Genomic DNA, 22603 nt, shown 5'->3' with positions numbered 1-22603 from the left:
ATGTCTTTAATCAGTTTTACTGTTCTATAGCAGATAATCTAAACCCCAAACTAAATCCCCTAGCTTTTAATAAACGTATTTACTGTCAAGGACTCCTTTTACTTCACTCGGACAAATGTACATGACAAGGTTAAAAATATTCTTCCCATAGCTAAAAATAAACACACTTATGGGATTGATGGTTTGCCTGTTAATATTCTTTAAAGTTTTCCAGATCGAGCTCCCTCAATTAATGTTTCTTTTAAAATAGCTACATTTCCGAATAACTTCAAAGTATCTATTATAAACTGGGATTGAGGTAAAGGTCACACATGTTGTTTACTCTCTGTATTCTGATGCAATTTAATTAGTATTTACCTAACCAAATATAATTAAACTAAGTGAGTGATTGGTAGCATATTTTACTTGTGTACAGTTGTGTAGTTTTTGGGCTCTTGGCCCTTATATTGAGGTTATGTGTTGTGATATCTTGAAACTGTTCTGAGCTTTCCTCTGTGGTGGTTTTGTATGTGAACATCTCATTTATAATTTTACTTACTTCTTTACAACTATGAGTCAATAAAATGTATGTTTGTAAAGGATCTTGTGTATTTAAGGAAGACAAAAACACTGTCTTTGGCTGCTGCTACGATTCATGTGGTTAAGCGATTTGCAGGGCTTGTAGTGGCATAAAAACTGCTACTGAAGTTAGAACGGCTCTTCTACAAACTCGAGCTCGCCTTTTTTGGTGCCCTGATTATAAGAAGGAAAACTTGGCTCTGATCCAGAGAGGAAATGGTTCTTATGCACAAAGTGGAGGTAACGTTTTAACCACCCGCAAAGACTCTATTATGAAGGCTAATGAAGTAGAAATAACATATATGAAATTGCTTAACACCGAAATTATAACAGAGAAAAATACCCTGCTAAGGGAAAACAATAGCCTACTCAACCAGAAAATTGATACACTGGTACAGGAGCTGAATACTTTAAAAGGCCTCTACACTTTCCATTCCCAAAAGTAACTTGCCGCCGACAGTTGATACATTAGAGAACTTCTTTTTAGAATATCAAGAAAGGGAAAATCGTATGAATAACATTATAATATTTAATTGTTCGGAAACAATATCCAATCCCAAGGATATTGCCACCCAGGTCATAGAACAATGCACTAAAGCTAGAGAGGCGGACATCCAAGCTTTTCGCTTAGGAAAAATGAATAATAACAGAAACAGGCCCATTAAAGTAATTTGTAAATCTCGTGATCTTGTTATGAGCATTTTGCATAATGCCAGGAAACTGAGACAAAACTCTCAACTGAAAAACCTGGTAATTAGCCAAGACAGAACTCCACAGCAGATTGAGGAATACAGAGGGCTTAAGCAGGTTTTGATGGGATCGATTAGATGGAGGCGAAACAAACTTGAAAATCTTACACCGAGGTGGTAAACCTCAAATTGTTAGTAACCAACATTTAAACTAATTGGCGTGTCTGGCAAGAATATTAGCTTTATTTACCAGAATGTCAGAGGTCTGAACTCTAAAAGTAGTGAAATTTTTAAATCTGTATCTTTATGTGAAAATAAGCTGGTGGCCGTAACTGAGACTTGGCTTCAGGATGGGGTCTTGAATACAGTATTCAGAAAGGATCGTCGATGAATGTGTCTAGAAGGTGTTCTGCTTGGGGTGCAATCGGAGATACCATCAACCATGGTTGAACTTCTTATTGCCTGAGGTTGATATATTAGGCTGTAAGCTATTCATATTTATTAAAGTAGTATATATTTTTGTAATTTACATTAAACCAAACTCGCCTCCAGCTATCTACCAAACTCTATTCGATTTTTTCCCCTTTTTAACCCATTCAAGAGAATAACACCATTTTCATAGGGGACTTCAATATTACTTCCCACTTCCCACTGATCCAATTGTTACCCATCAATTTAGCAACTGGCACTGCTACTGTTGGCTCCATCGTTTTTTTCGTATTTTTCTGTACTTTTTACTGACCCTTAAAACCCTGGTATTTTTCTTTGAAAAACACGATTACGACACGATTAATACACGACTTACGTTTTAGAGGGCTTGCTCTGGAATGGTTTCAATCACTCTTGTCTAGCATAAGGCATGTCAATGGATAACTTGTCTGCTGTTTATCTTAATGCCCTTGCATCTCTTGATATAAGAGGTCGTTTCACATTTTTTACAGATGATGACCACCATGTTATAGACTAAAGATCATAAAGATATTAATGGAAATTGTAGCAGGGGACTTAAGTAAGGTGAAGCAATAGTGCGATTCTAATCTCCTGTCTTTAAACATAAATAAAATTAAATTATTGGCATTTAAGTTTGTTTGCACTGATCAGACAACAACTGCTAATAAACTAGAACTTTCATCGATGATAGGCGAAAATTTTATTTTATCCTTGAAACAGAAACTGACTTATGGGTGTTATGCTGTTAATAAGGTATGTAGCAGATGAACTTGGATCTGAAGTCAATATGTTTTTATTTTACGGAAAAGAGCAATTAGGTAAGTTTGTTCGTAAATCACTAGAGGGACCTGTAAGCCTTTATTTAGGAGTGACTTGACTAGGAACTCTCTTATTTATTGAAGTATTCACATTTTTAACCATCTCTCAATTAATATAAAGTCTGTATAAGCCTTGATTTGCTTCAAAATATCTAAATCAAAAGAGAACAACACAAAGTTAAGAAGGTTAAAAACATGCCTGACTGGGTACACACACATACTGAACGTTAAATCTATATTGGTCTTAAGGTCTGATGATGCTCTTAGGAGCGAAACACGTGTCACCACTTTAACAAATAAAAGAATTTTTTGAGACCGAGACTTTGTGTTGTTCTCTTTTGATTTATTTATATCAAGGTCTCTTTGAGAATATGGACGACTTCTTTCATTTCAAAAGATTTGTTGCATCAGTCTTTAAAAGTGAAGCATTTTATATATGAAAGAGGCATTTTGTAATATTTTGATAAAGACCGAGTAAAAACCATGTGTACAAGCTTTTGTTCTTGGTTTGTTTCTTTTTTTTTCAATGGTTAATTTTTAATTTTATTTTAGTGATATCTTTAATTACTGTGATAATTTTGTTATATATTTATGATCTATGGCTTTCTTACCGAGAAGATTGCATTTTGCTAGTAACTAGTGCTAGTAGCTTTAATATCTTCTCATTTTTTGTATTTTATTCCTATTTGCCACTTATTATATTTTTGAGATGAGGTACTTTTTAATCACTATTTAGTTAATCTTTAAATGCTAAATGTTTTATCTAGTAGGAAGTTTTGTCCATAGATACCATGTATATTAGTAGTATCTTGTAATCGTTAAATTGGCCGTTTTGTGGCATAAGGTCTTTTCTAAAAATATTATTATATTGATAAATAAATGCATTTGAATTTGAATTTAACCGTGTCATAGGTACAGCCCAAGCAGCAAGGGATAGTTGAATCAACGTTGACGAAGTAGTCGTTTCTATACCAAAAATCAACGGTGAATAGACAGTATTTAAAAGATATATTTAAGAATTTTTGAAAGAAATATTAATTATTTTTAAATAGCAAAGATATTATAATAAAGAATGGTTTAATTGGAGTGGAGTGACTTAATTACTTGCATAATTTTCTATACTCAAACTGAGACTTACTATAGTGCAGGAGTACCTTTGATTCAATTTGACAACTTTACTATATTTAACAAGAACAGAATGGTGATGAGTCAAAATTGAAACATTCTGTGTACTTAAGTAGATCACCTAAAATCAATATTGAATAGAAGGTTGAGATTAACGTAAAATACGACGTTGATTCAACAAACAGAAACAACGTTGTCTCAATTATGACATTGTGCCGTCTCGTCAACGTTGATTTAATGTGCTGTGACAACGTAAGTCAACGTCGAAAAGTTTCGGATATTCAACGTTGGTTCAACTACACATATTGTCAATCTATGACAGACTTTTCGTCGGCCATTTTGTCGTATCTTGTTACATCACAAGTATTTATCCGCTGCAGAAAATTCGAATTTTAATGCCGTTATAGAGTCCTGATGAAGGTAAATGTGGAAACCTGAATCATCACGTAAATGGGCCTCCGCATTTAACCCCCATTCCATTCCTATCAGTTCTGATCACATTTAACCGTGTCATAGATACATATTACGGACGTGGGGGCCTCCATAATTTAACAGTTAATGATTCTCACTTTACCATACGGCACGAATTAATCTGGGAAAGCGATCTGTGCGGTTACAGTACCGACGGTCCGGTTACGTGATTTATACCGAAAAATTTATTATATCGTGTACGATCGTGTTTTCCGGTAATTAAGGTTTCGATTATCTCCATTAGTTAATTTAAAATATACCAGATATAACGTGTGTCGCTGTTTAATTAATTAACACGAGATTATTATATAAATAAATATTTTTTATGAACAACAACCGCATATGAAGGAAGGATTTGTAACCGGGCGAAAATAACTTTCGACCTCACCAGCATCAATCTATTACGAATATTCGAATCTGTTTACTGCTGTTATATAGAAACAAGAGCCTGCCAGTGCAATTAATTAGGCCACAACAGGGGGGCGAAATGATCCTTTAAGCCCTGTCGTATACACAGTAGCGAAGTGGACCCCACAATAGCCAAATAGCGAACAATTGAGCCTTTTGAAATTCGATGTTGGTTTTAAGCACAAAGACTTTATTATATATCTTGTGTGCAGGTAATTTTAATCTAATTTTATCCTGATAGATTTTAAACAGATCCTCCCTTATGGGTTAAATCGATAAAATGACATTTTTGAAAGTACACCGATTTTTTATAGCTGAAATATCCCAAGTAACAATTTGCAGGCAGCTAAGTCGAGATTACTCTTATTTTCACTAGTTGCAACGTTGTTTTCAGTGCAAAATTTAGTCGGTTTTGCAACGACGTTTAGGCAAGGCGCACATTGAGACATGCGACGCAACCCACGCAGGGCAGCACACGCCACGTTTTTGTATCATGTAGTTAGCATTGCACGCCTGCTATGAGGACGCAGCACAGCTTAAGCCACGAATGTGCCAAACAAAACGTGTGTCGCCCAGTATTCGAGACACAGATTTCGTGAGCGAGTGTGGCAAAATAATTGCCAAACATTGCAGGAAGAACTTATTGAGGCTGTCAGAAAATTTCCTGTTCTATATGATACAAATGGTCCCTCATATATGAAATCCAAACTAAAAGATGACATCTGGAACACGATTGCTAAACATGTTAAATTAAAAATTTTAAAATTTTCTACTTCGAACACTTTGCTGTTGCCAGGGTACATTACCATCCGTGTTGAAATACGCTGTAAACTTTTCTCTCACCGCAAAAGCATTCAATGAACTTCTACTATTTGTTGCTCGTAAGGGAAGTAACTGAGATATAGGCATTTCTTCTAGTTGTTCGTCCAAAGTATTTTAACCTTTTCTTTTGTCAAATAGTTGTGTAATATACAAGCTGTTTGCACGATACTGACGACACTGTCCACTTTTATTTCAAATGCTTTTTTGAAAATACGAAATCGCGAAGCTAGAATTCCAAAAGCACATTCTGCACACTGGCGCGCTCGTGACAATCTATAATTAAATACTTTAGTGTTGTAATTACCAAGCACGTTTCTTCTTGGATAGGGTCCCATAAAATTTTGTGTTAAAGGAAATGTCTCATCCCCCTGTGAACTCCTCTGTTGGTAGTTCACTGGGATCTGGTAGATTCAAAGTTTTGTTTGCTATTTTTTTTCCTAATGGACTACTAGAAAAAATATTTCCATCGCTAAATCTTCCCATTGATCCAATATCTATTGTTGTAAACTTATAGTTAGCATCAACACTCGCCATTAAGACAATGGAAAAATTATGTTTATAGTTATAGTATGAGGATCCCGTTTTTGACGGTTTCTTTATAACTATATGTTTACCGTCAACGGCACCTACGCAATGTGGGAAGTGCCATTTGTCTTCAAACTCCAAAGATATTTTTTGCCACATTTCAGTTGTGGGCTGTGGTAAATATACGGGTTGCATATTTTCCCAAATAGCTTTTGATACTTCAAGAACGATATTGGAAACCGTGCGATCGCCCAATCTGTAGCTATAGGCTATACTTTTGTAACTGTCTCCCGACGCCAAATATCTGTAAATGAAAAAAACAACGATATTATTTTATAAAGAAGAAATGTTATAATAGTTAAATCTAAAAATGTTCATATTTTATTGCAGGAAGCAAGGCAAAACAAAGTTGACTTAAATTGCGAGGTTGTCATCGTGAAGCATTACGTAGACAGAAAAATACTTTTAAAAGTGGATCTGCGGCAACCGTGATAAAACTCTGGAAATACCAGAAGCAAATGGATTTTCTAGTTCCTTATATGGGAAATCGACCACGCGAGGGTAACACATTTAAAATCACACAAAATGTATGGTATGGAGCCAAAAAGTAAATTTAAATGCTGTGCTAATAAAACATTTAATAATTATTTATGCATTGAATATTTGGGAGTTTTTCACCCAAGCTGTCTGGAAAGGGATTTTCGGTCACATGAAAAAGTAGGACAAACAAAAATTTTTTGTTCTGATGTGTGCAAATCAACTGCTTCCTCACCTAATTCTGTAAAATCCGTTGAGCATGATAATGCACTTAAATTGGTTGCCGAGCTTCAATCCACGCTCAATGAAAAGAACATCTTTATTGAACAGTTAGAATTATCTAAAAATGATGAAATTAGTTTTCTACAGGATAGGGTGACTGATTTGCATAAGGAACTAGAATCTAGGGATAATGCTTTTCGAAAAGAACGCAAACTAACTCAGGACTTCGAGATGGATATATTGGAAGCAGAGCGCAAAATGGTTGAGGAATTAAATAACAAAAGAGAAGAGGTTATTAAGTTGCGATCTGAGATTGATAAATTAATGCTGAATGAAGAACTTTTGAAAACTTCTATTTCTGATCAGAAGGAAAAAATATCTTTACTCCAGAAAGATCTAGAAGAAGCTAATTCGATATGCAAAAAAATGATTACTTCAATTAGACTTCTTGAAGCAGAAAATCAATCATACTCTTGTGAAATAGCTTCTCTCAAAAATGACATGGAGGTATTTAAAGCCTCTAACTCACGCGAGGAAGTTATCCAGGATTCTTTGGATATCGAATCTGACACTCATTGTACACTTAGTACAGAACTTGACAATCCTTCTAGTACCAAGAATTTAACAGTACCTGATGTTAAAGAGTTTTTTGTGACAAGTAATCCTGTCAATGTATGCAGAAAGCAGGTCCTGGTGTTTGGTGATCAGACTGCAAGAGGTGTAGCCTCTGGGATGACACATTCTTTGGACTCTAAGATCTATTCTATTCACGGTGAAGTTCACGCCAACTATACTTTATCCCAGATGGCAAACCGTATATTTGAATTAATCACTGACTATGTTAGTACGGATAATATTATTGTTTGCTTAGATTTAGGATCAACTTATTTTGACTGTCACTCCTTTTATGGTTTACTTTCTTTGGGTAAATTCACTAATTTAACTTTAAGCTTAACTTACGATGATACAAATAAGTTTAATTATTTTCATGTGGTATCTATTTGTAATAGATTTCTTAAGTCCCAAAGGGCTTCAGTAAGAATTTTCAGCAATAACTCTCAAAATAATAAATTTAGAATTAGTGCTCTTTGTGTTCGTCTGGTTTTGTTTGTTACTGTTAGTTATGCGTTAAAAAGAAATTTTATACTCTCCCCCGTTCCATTATCTAATGTTAATTTTGATAAGCATTCCAGTGGCTCTAACTCTGATAGTTCTCCTCTTACTCTTAACTCTACTTCAGCTGATGCCTTGGTTAATTCTAGGCAACTTCGACGCATGCATTTCTATTATGCTTTTGAATATTCAATCACTACGCGGTAAATCTGATGATTTGTATATACTTTTAGACAGTTTAAATTTTCCAAACATTGTCTTACTTACTGAGCACTGGTTAAGAAATGAGGAACCAATTTCCCTTCCTGGCTACTCTGTAGCTTCCAAATTCTGTAGGGCTGGCCTTGGATATGGTGGCATTGTGGCTCTTGTGCATCAATGTTTTTGCGACGGCTTTGTTGGTTTTGGCGATTTTGATGATCTTTGTGTCGAAAAGGAGTTTGAATTCTCAATTGTTTATTCTGGTAAAGCCAATTATTATATTGTGTGTATGTATCGTTCCCCAAATAGTAGTATAAGTACTTTTTAGATAGGCTTGAACAATTCCTTTTAAAATTTTCTCCTAAAAATACTATAATTCTTGCTGGCGATCTTAATATAGATTTTGAAGATGGGGAGAATAGGGCTACATTGGATTTAATTAATTTGCTTTCCTCTTTTAATATTTCTATGCATGTTAACAGCCCTACGCGTGTAACAGGTACCACATCAACAACCATTGACTATGTTGCCTCCAATATACAGGAGAATGTAATTTGTAATGTATTTGATCCAGCTTTGTCTGATCATAATGCTATCCTGGCTCAGGTGCCATTGAGAAAAAGACACAAATCCAGAGGTTTGGGTAGAATTTACAGCACAAGGAACTTCCGGTCTTTTGATGCAGGATGTCGGTCTTTTGAAATGAAAATAAAAACACTGAAAACTTCTCCGCAGAGGAGAATACTGAAACCAAACATTTGCTAAATAAAAATACAAAACACATAATAATAAACATATAAATATACACATAAATAATTCTGGTAATTCTAAATCAATGTCGGACACTATTGTTCAGAAAAATAAGCGAATGAAAAAAGATGATATAGCCGGCATACTGAAGAAATCGATGATTCGGCGGGAAAAAAGAGCTGAAGAACGGGCAATTGAAAGAAAAAAAGCCAGTGAAGAGGCAGTAACGCCTCAACGTGATGGACTTCAAAAGTTTTTTTGGCCATGTATGAAATAATAAGGGAAATGCCTGCTACGTACCAACATGTTATAAAAAATAGAGTATATGAAGCAGTGTCAGAAGTAGAAGCTGAATATTTACAGTTAGGCACTTCTTCACTTCAAAATTTTTCACAAACTGGTTCTCAGACTCCAATTTTGCACCAGCTTTAACCAATATCTCAGGGAACCTGCAGCCCTTCAACATCATACTCCCATGCTTCCTACTCATCTTTTTCTAGCACACCCCTTCAGTCTCCTGGTACAGAGGCACCAGAGACAGTCAGTGCGTAGTCCAAAGACGCCGCATCATTTTTTCATGACTTTTCAATTTAACAAAAACGCATTCCAATGTTATTTTTTTTTAAATAAATAATTTTTTAGTTTACATTAAATAAATTTCTTACCTTAAGAATACAGCTAGTTTTTCTTTTGTTCCTATGGGTGTCTGGGCATTACAACCTTCAGAATAAATTGTCTCTTCTATTATATTGTACACTTCATCAAACTGATTTTTATTTAGTCGAAAATAATTTGTAAACTTTGAGTCCGAGAATTCAGATGACAGATTAAATTCGCCATGACTTTGCCTTTTTTTCATGTAATTGCTTTTCCAATATGATTTCTTTCTTTTTTTTGATAGGTCGTACAGCAAAACTTCTGTTCCCCAATCTGCGTCCGAATCTGACTCAGAACTTAAGTGGTGTAACAACAGAGACAACCAAATTTTTTTTTTTTTTTGGTTGTCTCTGGTAACAATATGCGTTCAGCCGACACATCCCACGAATTTCGTGGACTTTGACGTTTGTGCTGCCCTGCGTGGGTTGCGTCGCATGTGTCTCAATGTGCGCCTTGCCTTATTTTCGACCAAACTTCGACGTATTGCACCTGTATCGCAACTGTTGTAAAACTCTGCTATTTTTACAACGTATTTTTTTACTATAGATGGTAGCAGTGGTAATTTACACCTAAAACAACGACGTGCAGACGTGTACAATTGTTCGAATTAAAAACCCAGTAAGAACAACGTTAGCGAATGGGTATTACATTGCCTGATCGTCTGTGTTGAGCATTTTTCGTTGTAGAGGGAGCTTTTTGACATGTTAAGAGTTTTAGGAAGAAGATGAAAAACAAAGATATAGAGAATAAGAGGAAGAAAAAATATTCAATTCAACATAACCTACTTAATCTATTTTTTTATTTTTATAATTAATTTTTTGCTTGGAATTTGGGAATTCTTATTTTCGTTTTGCTTTAAAGAATAAAGAGATATAAGGACTTTAAATATTCTGCAACTTACTACAGATGCAAAAAAAAACTTGCCTACAATTACACTGAAAAAACGGATCCTTTGCCATAAATGCGTATGAATTTCAACTAAATGCTTCGCGCTATTGAATAGGTCCAAATGCGAAAGCTCTTGTTATAAAAAGGAAAATCCTTTAGAATTAGAGAAAAAGAGGTGATTACAAGATTTGGTTTGCTTTGGTGCCAGAGAGAGCTCGATATTGTCCGTAGTAATTAACATTTTGAATCAAAAGCACAGATATTTGTGATAGAAACTTCTCCCTTCGACGAAGAGATTAAAAAATTTGGTACAAGAGTATTGCTCCAATGTAAGAGATATAATACATTGTCGCAAGTCCAAAAACAGTTGGTTTATGTTACGGAAGATTTGACACAAGAGATTTTTTTTTTAATTTAGCTAAAGGGCTTTTGACACTAATACAATTCGCTTGGTACCAAAGAAAAAATGATTTGATTGAATGCTATCTACTTTTAAATCAAAAACTCAAAATATTTGTTCTATTATTTTTGTTTTTAACGCAACATTTTCTCTCTTGGTATAAGATCGCATTGTTTTTCCACTAAATATTTCTCTTTTGTCACAAGAAATTAAAGAACTTGTATGAAAAAACTTGGTATCTTAGCTCAAGATCTTTTTTTTGAAAAAATTAATAGCCATATATTATAATTTAAAAAAGTATATATTTTCTATTAAAAACAAAAAAAAAACAACATAAATAGTAGTAAGAGAAAGTGAACAAATACAATTTGTTTACAAGTAATTTGTTTTGTTGACAGGTCAAGCTTTTGTGAAAGTTTGTCAATAATGAAAGATATAATGCGGATGCGTGTAAAGCACCCCTTAGTCATCATCATTAAATCAAATGACAAGTTTGACAAATGATTAGTTGTTATGTGTTATTAAAGCCAATATTCACGTAGGCGTAAAACACAGCGCAATTTAAAATAACTATTGCGTCAGATGGAGATGCACTATTTAAAATTGAATTATAAAGTCAAATTATTGATTTATTTCCTGATTTTCTTAATATAAAATCATGAACATTCGATGTTCGATTAAGGTTTTGATAATCACTGGAACCTTTATTAAACTGATCTCTTGATAATCTTCAAAGTGCAAACCAGTGCATGTTAACTTTTTACTTATTTATGGATTAATATTTATAATATATTGGGTATATAAGTTGGAAAATGTATGCGTTTATTAGAAAAATTCTGACAGTACTTCTGTGTTGTTTATAATTAAACTATAATTAACTATAATTAAAATTACAATATAGTCAAAAATATTCGTTAGTTATGCATGTAAATAAAAAAAAAATAAAAAAAAAATTAAAACCTTAAGGGTAGAATTAAAAGAAAAAGATATTTTTAATTTTTCAACAAAAAGTGGTAGCTTCATAAAAATTGGTGCTTGGAAAAATAAAGCTTTTGACAATGTTGAACTTCATTTGGTAACCAAAGGGCAGAACCTATAAATTTCAAGTCCACCATTCTTCCCTTATTTTTAATAAAGACTTTCTATACTTACATTTTCCTGTAAGTTATCTAAGCTTATTTTTACTCCCTTTTCCAACCTTATGCGGTCCCCAATCTTTGGGACCAAAATACTTAATTCTTTCTTGCTTAGCTGTAGTAGGATCTCGATCTCATAAATTTTTTGTTCTACATGGAAAATAAATAAAAATAAATAATGTAATTAATAACAGAATGTAATTAATAAATGGCCTCCCTTCTAACTTTTAAACTGAAAGTACCACTTAATATTTCGAAAATTTCGACTTATTTAACAAGAGCAAGATTGCTACTCTTTAGCATAAAAATTACAAACAATATTAAAAATGGAGGCTGGATGCCACTAAGGACCTTCAGAAATAGATATGATTCGTTAAGCAAAGAATGATGCTTCCCTTAAGACCTTAAACTCTTTTTAATAATAACCACCAGATACGTACTTACTACACCAGCGGCAAGAAATGCAAGTTATAGGACAACAACCAGCATTTGCTTTTTTAAAAAAAAACAAATTTATTGAGAACAGGGACTAACTAACTAACTTACAACTTACTTGATTGATAGATAATAACTACATCGATTACTATAATAATTATTATTGCTCTCGCCTATTACATTATATTTATAGGTTCTAAAAATGATGACAATACAAACTAAGCTATTTCTAAATAAAGTATGCAGGGTCGGCATAAGGTGGCGGGTTGGTACCCATAACTCCTCCCTCCTAAGAAATTAACCCAGGGGTGAATTATATGACAATATGGCTCGGATTCTGTAGGGTTTCTTCGTCGTCACTGGTCGTGGTGGTGGTTTGGTTGGGATGTTTTCTTTTGGTCTGGATTAATTTTCTTGTCTTTCTTAGCAACAGGAAGGTGGCTACAGTGGTCATCAGGATATACAGGATGATGGTCCATACGCTAACTTTTGTTATATGGACAGGTCCTTGGCTGGTTTCTTCCATTTTCTTGGCTTGGATGTCCATCATGGTTTGAATGTTCTTAAGTTCATCGAAGTTTAAGCTATTGAGTTCAAAGGGCTGTAAATCAATAGCATTAGGGCGAACATTTAAATCTAAGGTCAGCTTGGGTAATTCAATGTTGTGAAAATGGGTGTTTGTATCGTGGAAACTTCTAATATGGAAGTCCTGAATTTGTATGGTGCAGCTAGGGTTTAACTCAAGGACAAGGGTGCCTTGGATTGGGATATTTTCTTTGTTATGGCCACATTGTTGGACAGCTACGGTTTTTTGGGGTGAAACAATTATCCATTTTTCTTGTTCCAGCTTCTGGATTTTTAAAAACTTGACCTCGGTTTGAATGGCTCGACAATTTGAGGGATGTTTTGAATACAACATCATTTGTACTTCACATGGCAAATCCTCGGATACGCTCAGAGGACTGCTTTCTTTACAAAGGTAGATTTCTGTAGCTACCTCTTGACACTTGGCATTGAACAGTACATATGAGTGTTCATTTAGGATAAGGTATTGACTTTGAGGGATAATTATTTGGTAAATGGAATTTAAGTGTACATAATTTTCAAGTTCAACTATAGGTACCTCTATTATAAAGAATATTTTGTTTTCCTTTGTATAACCCTTAATTTCGACAATTTTTTTGAATAGTAAAATGTTCTCTAAAGTTGCCGCAAATGGTAACTTAGTTTTACTTAAGTTAGGGCCAATTAATTTTATTTCATTTAGAAGTTCTCTTGGGTTGATTATTGAGCTGTGAAATATATTTAATTTCGAGAATGTAATCGCTATTTCGATGTTATCCAAGATATCGTATATATTTTGATACGCATTTATGACTTGAGAGACAAGTATTTCACTTAAAAAGAAAGAGTATGTATTTGTATTATTCAAATTCATTTTTTTAATCACCAATTCTAGTTTTTTTTATACGATTTTCCAAAATACGTTGATTATGTGACAAATTTTTGCTTATGCTTTCGAAATGTTCGACAGATTTTTTAGATACAGTTATTTGCTCTTTTATAAACGTTTTTTGCGAATTTTGGTTATTAGAGATTTCCAAAATAGCTTTGTCATATTTTTCAGCATCTTCTTGTGCGAGATTACCAGTTATGGATTTTATAATGGAACCTAAACCGTTTATAAGTTCACGTTTGTTTCGGTTGTTAAATAAGGGATTTAGTTAGTTTAGTTACCACTTCTTCTCTGGTGATGTCAGGAAGATCTTCGGAGCCTACGTTGAGAATCGAACTCCGATTGCTTCATGTTGATATGAATTATCTCCAAAAAGAAAGTATGTACTGTATGAACTCCTTCTTCAAAAAATCAGAAAAGAGGCGTTGGACATGGAGAAGCCCGAACTCAAATACGAAAAACGAGATCGACTACGTACTAACCAATAAAAAGCTTACTATAAAAGACGTTTCGGCCCTAAATCGCTTAGATACTGGTAGCGATCACAGGTTGGTAAGAGCTAAAATAAAAATAAACGTGAAGAGTGAACGAAATAAGCTAATCAAAATACAACCATTTCCCACATCAAAAACAATCCAAGAAAACCGCCAAAAATTCCAAGCTGAACTCAACAAGAAATTGTCTAATAAAGAAGCACTGAACAGCTTGAATATAAACGACCTAGAAAACAGAATAAGTACTGACATTAGAACGACAGCCAAAAAGATATGTGCCACTACCAAAAAAAATTATTCAAAAATAAAAAAGGAAACTAGAGAACTCATGGCGAAGAGAAGAAACTTGGAGAAAGGGACTCATGAATACAACGAAATTAACAGATTGATAAAAAAGAAAACAAGGGAAGATTTAAGGCAATACAACACAGAAATGATAACGACGACCATCGAAAACAACAAAAACATGAAAGTACTTAAAACACGTAACAATGATGGACGCCTCCAAATACATCAACTAAGGGACGCAAACAAAAACATCAAAGAGGACAGTAAAGATTTAATGGATATTGTGGAAAATTTCTACAGCACACTGTACACAGGAGACAACCCATGATGAAGTGGTGTAGTAAAATGTATTTTGATTTTGTGCTCTTTTAGTAATTCTTGTACAGTTTCATTCTTAAATTCGGAACCATTGACCATTATAATCTTTTGGGGGATGCCATAAAATGAAGAGTATTTTATTAGGGCATTAGATATTTCGATAGCAGTTTTTTCAAAAATTGGAATTGCTTGTCCTAATTTTGTAAAAGGGTCAATTAATGTTAGGAAGTCTTGATTGTCGAATTTAAATACGTCAATGTGAATTAACTCAAAAGGTTTGCCGACTGTTTCGGTTAGAACCAGGGGAACATAAGGTTTCATTAATATAGTTTGTAACATCTATTTTCAGGGAGGGCCAATAGTAATTTCTTTTAAGGGTGTTCTAGAGTTTCGTTAATTCCTCTATGATTACATTTGCCTTCATGTTGGTGTTTTATTAATAATATTTTATGGTCGTATTCTTGTATGTTAGTGACTATTTTTGTACACTTAATTAGTTTCAGTCCAGAGCTATAGAAATTTTTAAAATACACTCTATTAAAATCTAAATAAAGTAAGTCGTCATAAAAATATAGATAAAAGGTTTTATTTCCGGTGGTGTAGGTTTTTAGTAAATCAAATACTTATTAGTTGGTCGTTTGATTTATTTTTGGATTTTTACTAAAAGAAGTTTTAGATGTTCGAACTTATCGTATATAACACAACAAGTTGGATTTGGTAAGGTAATCGATTTAAAAATGTTTTAAGGGCAAAATCTTCGTAGTGTGCTAACTTAATTCTACGTTCATTTTCATCTGCAACGGAATGGTATTGAGTTTTGAAAATAAGAGTGAACGAGCATCTTGCACTCTCATACCAAATTGAACAGAATTTTCATTTCTACGTATTTTTAATAAAATTAAATCTTGTATCAAACATTCAATACTACGCTGATCTGAAAAAGCTATTAAAAGTGCGTCTTTAATTAATAACCATGAATTTAAATCTGAGTTAGAGCATATGAGATCGGCTGCATGACCTCTCAGTTTCATTAAAATTGTATCAATTAAAGCCCAATGTATCGGATTATTTAAATTAGTGGCATCTTGAAAGTTTTGAAGTACATGCTCACAAGCAGTGATAAATCTATTGAGTTGTCTTGGATTGCCATCAAAAGTAGGGATATTGTCAGCTTGATATCTTAACATACCAATATCTATTTGACTCATTTTCTTTTTTTCGATAGTAATTGAAGGTAAAGGTCTTAGTTCTTCGTGAGAAATGGGTTGCAAAAAATTTATGAACTCGTTGAGTTCTCTTCTTTCATGCTCAGACATAAGAGAAATTCAAAAATCTAGTAATATTTACAATTATTAAATTTAAAAATTGTAAAAATAAAGGTTATAAAAAGGTAAAGCGCCTTTTTATAAAGAAATAAAAATAAATGGTAAAAACTTCAATTAAAATTGCACTTAAATAAAATAAAATACACCTTGGTAAATATTAAAATATACCAAAATACTCGAAAATAAATGCAAAAATATATCACCAAAAGGATTTAAAAATAATGGTAAGGAAAAATGTTCACTTACAGTAAGGTTCTTGCCAAAATTCCCATTTGTCTCTTAGCCTAATAATTTTCTAAAGGAATTGATTTTTGCATTCACAGGACCTAAACTATAGCTGTTCTCAATCGGGTGCTGAACGGGTGGTTGCTTCAATTGGATCGCTGCAGGTACTTCCGACGATTCTTGTTCTTTGAAGGTTTCTTCAGGTCTTCTTTCAGCTTCCAGGGATTGTAGCGGTCTTCAAACCGTAGAAACAGACCCAAATTTGGCGATTTTTGTCCAATATTGGAAAGACCGAACTACCAACTGCGCCAGTTATAGGACAACAACCAGCATTTGCTCTTTTTAAAAAACAAATTTATTGAGCACAGGGATTAACTAACTTACAACTAACTTGATTGATAGATAATGACTATATCTATTACTATAATAATTATTATTGCTCTTATCTATTACATTATATTTATAGGTTCTAAAAATGATGACAATACAAACTAAGCTATTTCTAAATAAAGTATGCAGGGTCGGCATAAGGTGGCGGGTTGGTACCCGTAACTTGCATTTTTTAAACGTAAATGGAGAAAAAAAAGATCGCATTACCATATCACACTCGCTTTGTAAAATAGCTTTAATGTAAAGATACTAATAAAGCACAAAACTTTGATGCGAAAATGGTTTGATGCAAAAACTGAAAAGGCTCTATTTTGAACTTGAAATGACTCAAATAATGTTTGTTACATATTTTACGTCTTAATGGTATAAACATCTAAGTAAAATGCAATATAGACACTTTCAAAAACGCTCCACAATTCACCTACAGAAAAAATCAAAAACATGAAATGTGTCCATAAAAATGCATGAGACATTTTACAATTACCCTGATTCGTGTTGATTAACTAGTCAAACAATAGATGTGTAGAATTGATCTTTTTCAAATGCTAAGCTAAGTAAATTTGCTAAATATTTACTGAGATTTTATATTGGGGAACCTATAAAACTTACAATTACTGGTCTTTGAGGAGTATTTTCTTTGTGTATTTTTGGTAAACAATACATTTTTGGAGGCACTCCGTTATTGCATTTTAGTTTTTTAATTTTGAAAAGAAGTTTAACTTACACAAGTTTTCTTATAGTTTATTCTGAATAGAAGTAGTGGGGTCTTTGTTTAAAATTTGATAGGCATCTGTATTTGAGAGAAGAAGGTTTGATTTTTCTAGGTATTCTTCCTTCTATCTAACGCGACGGTGACATTGCCTTTATCAGCCCTAGTTATTAAAATATTATTATGTTTTTTTTAAGAAGAATTCTTTCGTTTCGTTACAGTATTTTAGGATGTTTTTTTCAGATTCATTTAATATTGTTCGGGTACATTCGGAGTTAGTCGTAGCAAATCCATCAGAGTTTTTACAAACCACATGATTGTCTATACTATATATAGCCGAGGTGAACTAAAAATAGTCTTTATATACATTAGAAAATCGCTTTTTAAAATGAAACGCCCTTGCCTACCTGTACGATAACCAGCAGCCACTTTCACTGAATAAAAAAAAAATCATCAATCCATATACTGGCACTATAATAAGATCAACTTGTATTTATGTATATAACCGGAGAAGTCTTATATATACAATGTTTATACGCGTGATTCAGCTTCAGCTTACCGGTGAAGCTGAGGTGGAGCCAGACAAACTGTTGCGGTGTCAGCTGCGACTGAAACGCGGGTTTCAGGTTTCGCGGCGTTTTAGCTTCGGTTACGGGAGCTGCACGGTCTCCCCCGTACGCACGCGTCATAACAAGAACTAGGGGTTCGTGCATTTTTTCACCTCTTTCGGTGTGTTGTTATTATGGCTTAGGGGATGATTAATGAGCAGTGAATTCTTTTATTTATTAATTTAAAAACTGCACACTCACAAAGTGACATACATTATATGTTTCGTCTACAATTCTATAAAGCACAATAAGCAAAAAATATAAATACAAGGTGACAAATAAATCAACATTAAATATAAATTTACAAATTTATTACATACAGATTAAAATGCTTAAACCTATACATACTGAAAATACACGCAAGGCGCCAAGAGACCAGTAAACCATGCTATAAACATTAGTTGCTATTAAAAACTGAACATTTTCTTGACTTTATACAAAATTGATAGAGCAAAAATCATTTAAATTATAAATTGGGTTTCTGCAAAGTGAATCTGTGAATTTCACTATTAAAGGATTTTGGGCTATATTATATAGAATATACAGGGTGGCCATCGAAAACATTCCAGCAAAGTTTGGGGCCCTTTTTTAAAAAATGATAACGCCGTCAAATTTCTGATTTTAAAAAAACGATTTTTTGTTTAAATTTTTAACCGCACAACTTCAACCCCTTAGCGGGGAGCGACCTTCAAAAAAAATGGGAAGGGGTGTGTTTTGATCATCTTTTGAAAAGGCGTTCAATTTTCTTTACAATAGCGCTTTGTTTTTTTTTAAATTTGAGCTGCGGGTTTTAGAAAAATCTAATTTAAATTTATTGATTAGTACTTGTCCCCACAAAAAGAAATCTAAAGCATATAAATCGGGTGATCTCGTGGGCCGTTCGATAGCACCTCTTCTCCCAATGCATCTACCAAGAAACGTTTCATCCATAAACTGCCGTACTGATGGTAATGCACCTGTGTATGAGACTTTTGTTGTGAAACCAATAAATTTATTTATATAATCAAAAAGTATAGTCAAAAGTATATTTTATTCATACTTTTAATATAAATGCATAACAAATATTACACCTATTATACATAAATATGCACGGAGTTTTTTTATTGCCGCAATAATTAGAGACCCTTCGATGAAATCAAGCAAAACAGTTCTGTATCTATATTATATATATTAAGTAAGATATCATTTAAATAAATAAATAAATATATAGCGGCTTTATTTAAGTATTTCTTTGTTTCGATAACACTGAGGATAAAACAGTTTTAACCAAACACAAATATATAACAATGCCGTACATTATATAAATACAATATATCTGTCACTAAAAAAGTCCTAAAAATCTACTACATGCACATCCAATAAATATTATAACTGAAGCTCTTTTTAAAAAAAATGAAGTTCTATGTTGTGGTATTGTTAAATAATTTTTATCTCGTAAAGAGCCATTATTCACAGCCTCCCTATAAATTAGTTTTTTAAACAAATATACTGGTCAAGTTAAAATTATACCAGTTATCACACTTAAGCCAACCCAACTCTTTTATATTTTCTGAGACATGATCAAATTTTCTTAATTTATAAACAAGTCTACAGCATGTATTCTGAACGTATTGCATTTATTTACAACATGTAAGAATGGATAATATCCTATAAAACAATACGAATAAATAGACATAATAAGTGACTCACACAATTTTTTTCTGCAAGGTGTCTGCTTGCATACAAAAGCTTCATTCTCACATAAATTCTTTTTAGTAAAGATTTTAAATGTTGTTCAAAATTAAGCTGTTCATCTATACACAAACCCAAATTTCTACCGTAGTTAGCAAAAGTCAACCGAGTATTTTCAATCTGAATATTAAGTTGATTCACGAGTATGCATCGGTTCTTTTCAGAACAAAACAGTAACATTGTAGTTTTTGCATGTTTAATTGTTAAATTATGTTCTGTTGAGTATTACAAAATATTAGATAAATCTGAATTTAAAATCTCAGCAGCATCATCAGGACAGTCTGGATTAAACTTGTATCATCCGCATCATATGCTTGCATGTGCGTTGATACAATAGAAAATATATCTGCAGTATAAATAACATACAATAAAGGGCAAAGTTTTACATAAGGTACCTGCGGCAAATAAAGCCCGGCGGTCAATAAGGCCCACTGACCATATCTTTAATATTTAAAACTATAACCCAAATCTGACAACGTCAAATTACTCCCCTGCTTAGATATACCACATATTAGTATAACGAACTCATAGGAAGCAGCACGCGGGAACAGTGTTAAATTGTCTACGGAGTTGATGTGTCGGAATTGTCCGTTTTATAATTCTCGTGTGCCACATTTTCGTAAATTTTTTTTGACTTAACGAAGTTTTTGGTTCTACTGTTTGGGTTTCTTACATTCTCTGTTTCACAGAGCATCTTTTGATGTAAAAATCTAGTCAAAAAGGTAAATAAGTTTTTAATTATTTAGATTTTAAATAAAAATTGCCAATTCGGATATTAAGGCCCACTGAATAAATGGTGAGCCTTATTAAACAACAAGGTTTCTATCTTTAATTTCTCTCCAGAAGGATACCTAAAATGCCAGGAGAAAGAACAAAACGTGCAATATGGACATCAGAGCAACTTCAGTCTGCCATAAATGCCATACAAACTCAAACTATGTCACAAAGACAAGCCGCAGAACATTACAAAATTCCGAGAAGAACCCTACGAAACCACATACAACCTGGAAACCCTATAAAAAAAGATGGGTAGATCTAGCATTTTAACAGCAAATCAGGAAACTCAGTTTTCGGAAAGACTCATTCGTTTGTGTGAAATTGGCATGCCTTTAACTCCCCTGTTAGTGACACGATTGGCTTTTAAATTATGTGTTGACAATAACATTAAACACCCGTTTCGCACCTCTAAAGGTGTAGCTGGAAAAGATTGGCTTTACGGGTTCTTGAAGCGCAACCCACATCTTGCTAGACGGAAGGCTCAACTTATGAATCCTGGGAGAGCTCAAAAGCTCAATAAATTCATAGTAAATGATTATTTTGCCAAGCTCTCTGATATTTACAGAGAAATGAATATTCAACAGAATCCTCAAAATCTCTTTAATATGAAAAGGGTTGCAGGTTGACCGGTGGATGGTCCAGCAACAAATTATTGGGAAAAGAGGTGCCAAGCGCATCCATCTCGTGGCACCTGAACATGCCGAGAACGTGACCATTGCAGGATGCTGCAATGCTTTGGGGAATTCCATACCTCCTATGATCATATTCAAGGGCAAAAGATTGAAGCCTGAATGGTAAGATGGTCTGCCACCGGGTTCCCTTGTGAAAATGGCGGAGAAGGGTAGTATGAAGAACTTTTTATTGCATTTCTACAACATCTATCTCGCTACAAGAATAACGCACCGGGCTATACTTATCTTTGATGGAGCTTCTAGCCACCTAGATATTTCAATCGTTGATGCTGCAGATCAAGTGGGACTTAGACTGTTTTGTTTGCCGTCGAATACCACTCACGAGCTCCAACCATTGGACAAGGCTGTTTATCGCTCGTTCGAGTATCATTGGGATCAAGAGCTTCTTCGATATTGGGATACGCATCCAGACCGACGTCTTAATAAAAGCCGCTTTGGTTATATGTTCTCCAAAGTCTGGAGCAAATGTATGACTCCGAAAATATAGTCAGTGGATTTAGAGCCACTGGTATGTTTCCACTGGATTCAAGTGTCATACCTGAATCAGCGTTTGCCCCATCGTTAGCAACTCAACGTCCTCTAGAAAATATTGAACAGCCTCAGCCGGAAATTAACATAATTCCGGAACCAACAAATGTTACCGTTGTGAGCAGTATCAATAATCTGCCACGTGACTATGACTCAGATGACTCTGAGGATCACATGCCTTTAACTACGCTAAAGGAGATGATGAGAAATTCCAAAATAAACAAAAACCCACAAGCCACTACTAACACTACCTCTACTCAAAATATTAATAATGACCATCTTAATAAATCTTTTAAAGAATTACTACCAATACCTGAACTTTTCGAAAGAAAAACTAACATAGCAAGGAAGATATCACTTAACTACAGGGCACAAGCAGTGACTTAAGTTCTTTTTGCATCAGTTACCAAACTGTTTTTATCTCTATCTGCTTTTAAGGAGCCGATACCAAAAGGTATTGGAAGAAGGACTTTAGAAGTAAATCCTTCAATTACGGACTCTTGGTTTTGTTTTGTTTGCCAGACACAAGATAAAATCGACATGAGACAGTGCATAGCGTGCGGGACTTGGTGTCACGAGGCGTGTGTTCGCTTCTCACAAGATGATGATGACAATTTTACCCGCCCACACTGCTCCTAGATTTTAGTGGTCAAATTTGTTTCTTTGTTAGAAATGTATTTTTTACGTTTATATTTTTATTATTTGATGGGCCTTTTTAACCGACATCATTAATTTAATGGGGCCTTATTTACCAAACAGTCGGATAATAAGGCCCACTTTCATATTTTTTTACAAAGCTTGTCAAAAGCCTAATCAAAAAAATAAACTTTTTAATTAATGTATTATTTTGTTAAAAA

General features: G+C 33.7%; 1 protein-coding gene across 4 annotated transcripts in view; it reads right to left on the bottom strand.

The window, feature by feature from the left end:
• The window catches only part of LOC126747011 (probable G-protein coupled receptor CG31760), a 165254-nt gene extending 147244 nt beyond the window's left edge, over positions 1-18010 (bottom strand). For all 4 annotated transcript variants that reach the window (XR_007664069.1, XM_050455479.1, XM_050455482.1 and 1 more), the window contains exon 1: positions 17818-18010. The gene's annotated coding sequence lies outside the window, so the exon portion shown is untranslated. The remainder of the gene's footprint in view (positions 1-17817) is intronic.
• Positions 18011-22603: the final 4593 nt, after the last annotated feature.

The sequence above is a fragment of the Anthonomus grandis genome, chromosome 18, assembly GCF_022605725.1.
Source record: "Anthonomus grandis grandis chromosome 18, icAntGran1.3, whole genome shotgun sequence".
NCBI lineage: Eukaryota > Metazoa > Arthropoda > Insecta > Coleoptera > Curculionidae > Anthonomus > Anthonomus grandis.
Note: the sequence above shows the minus strand (reverse complement) of the source record. Positions and strands in the feature narration are given on the sequence as shown.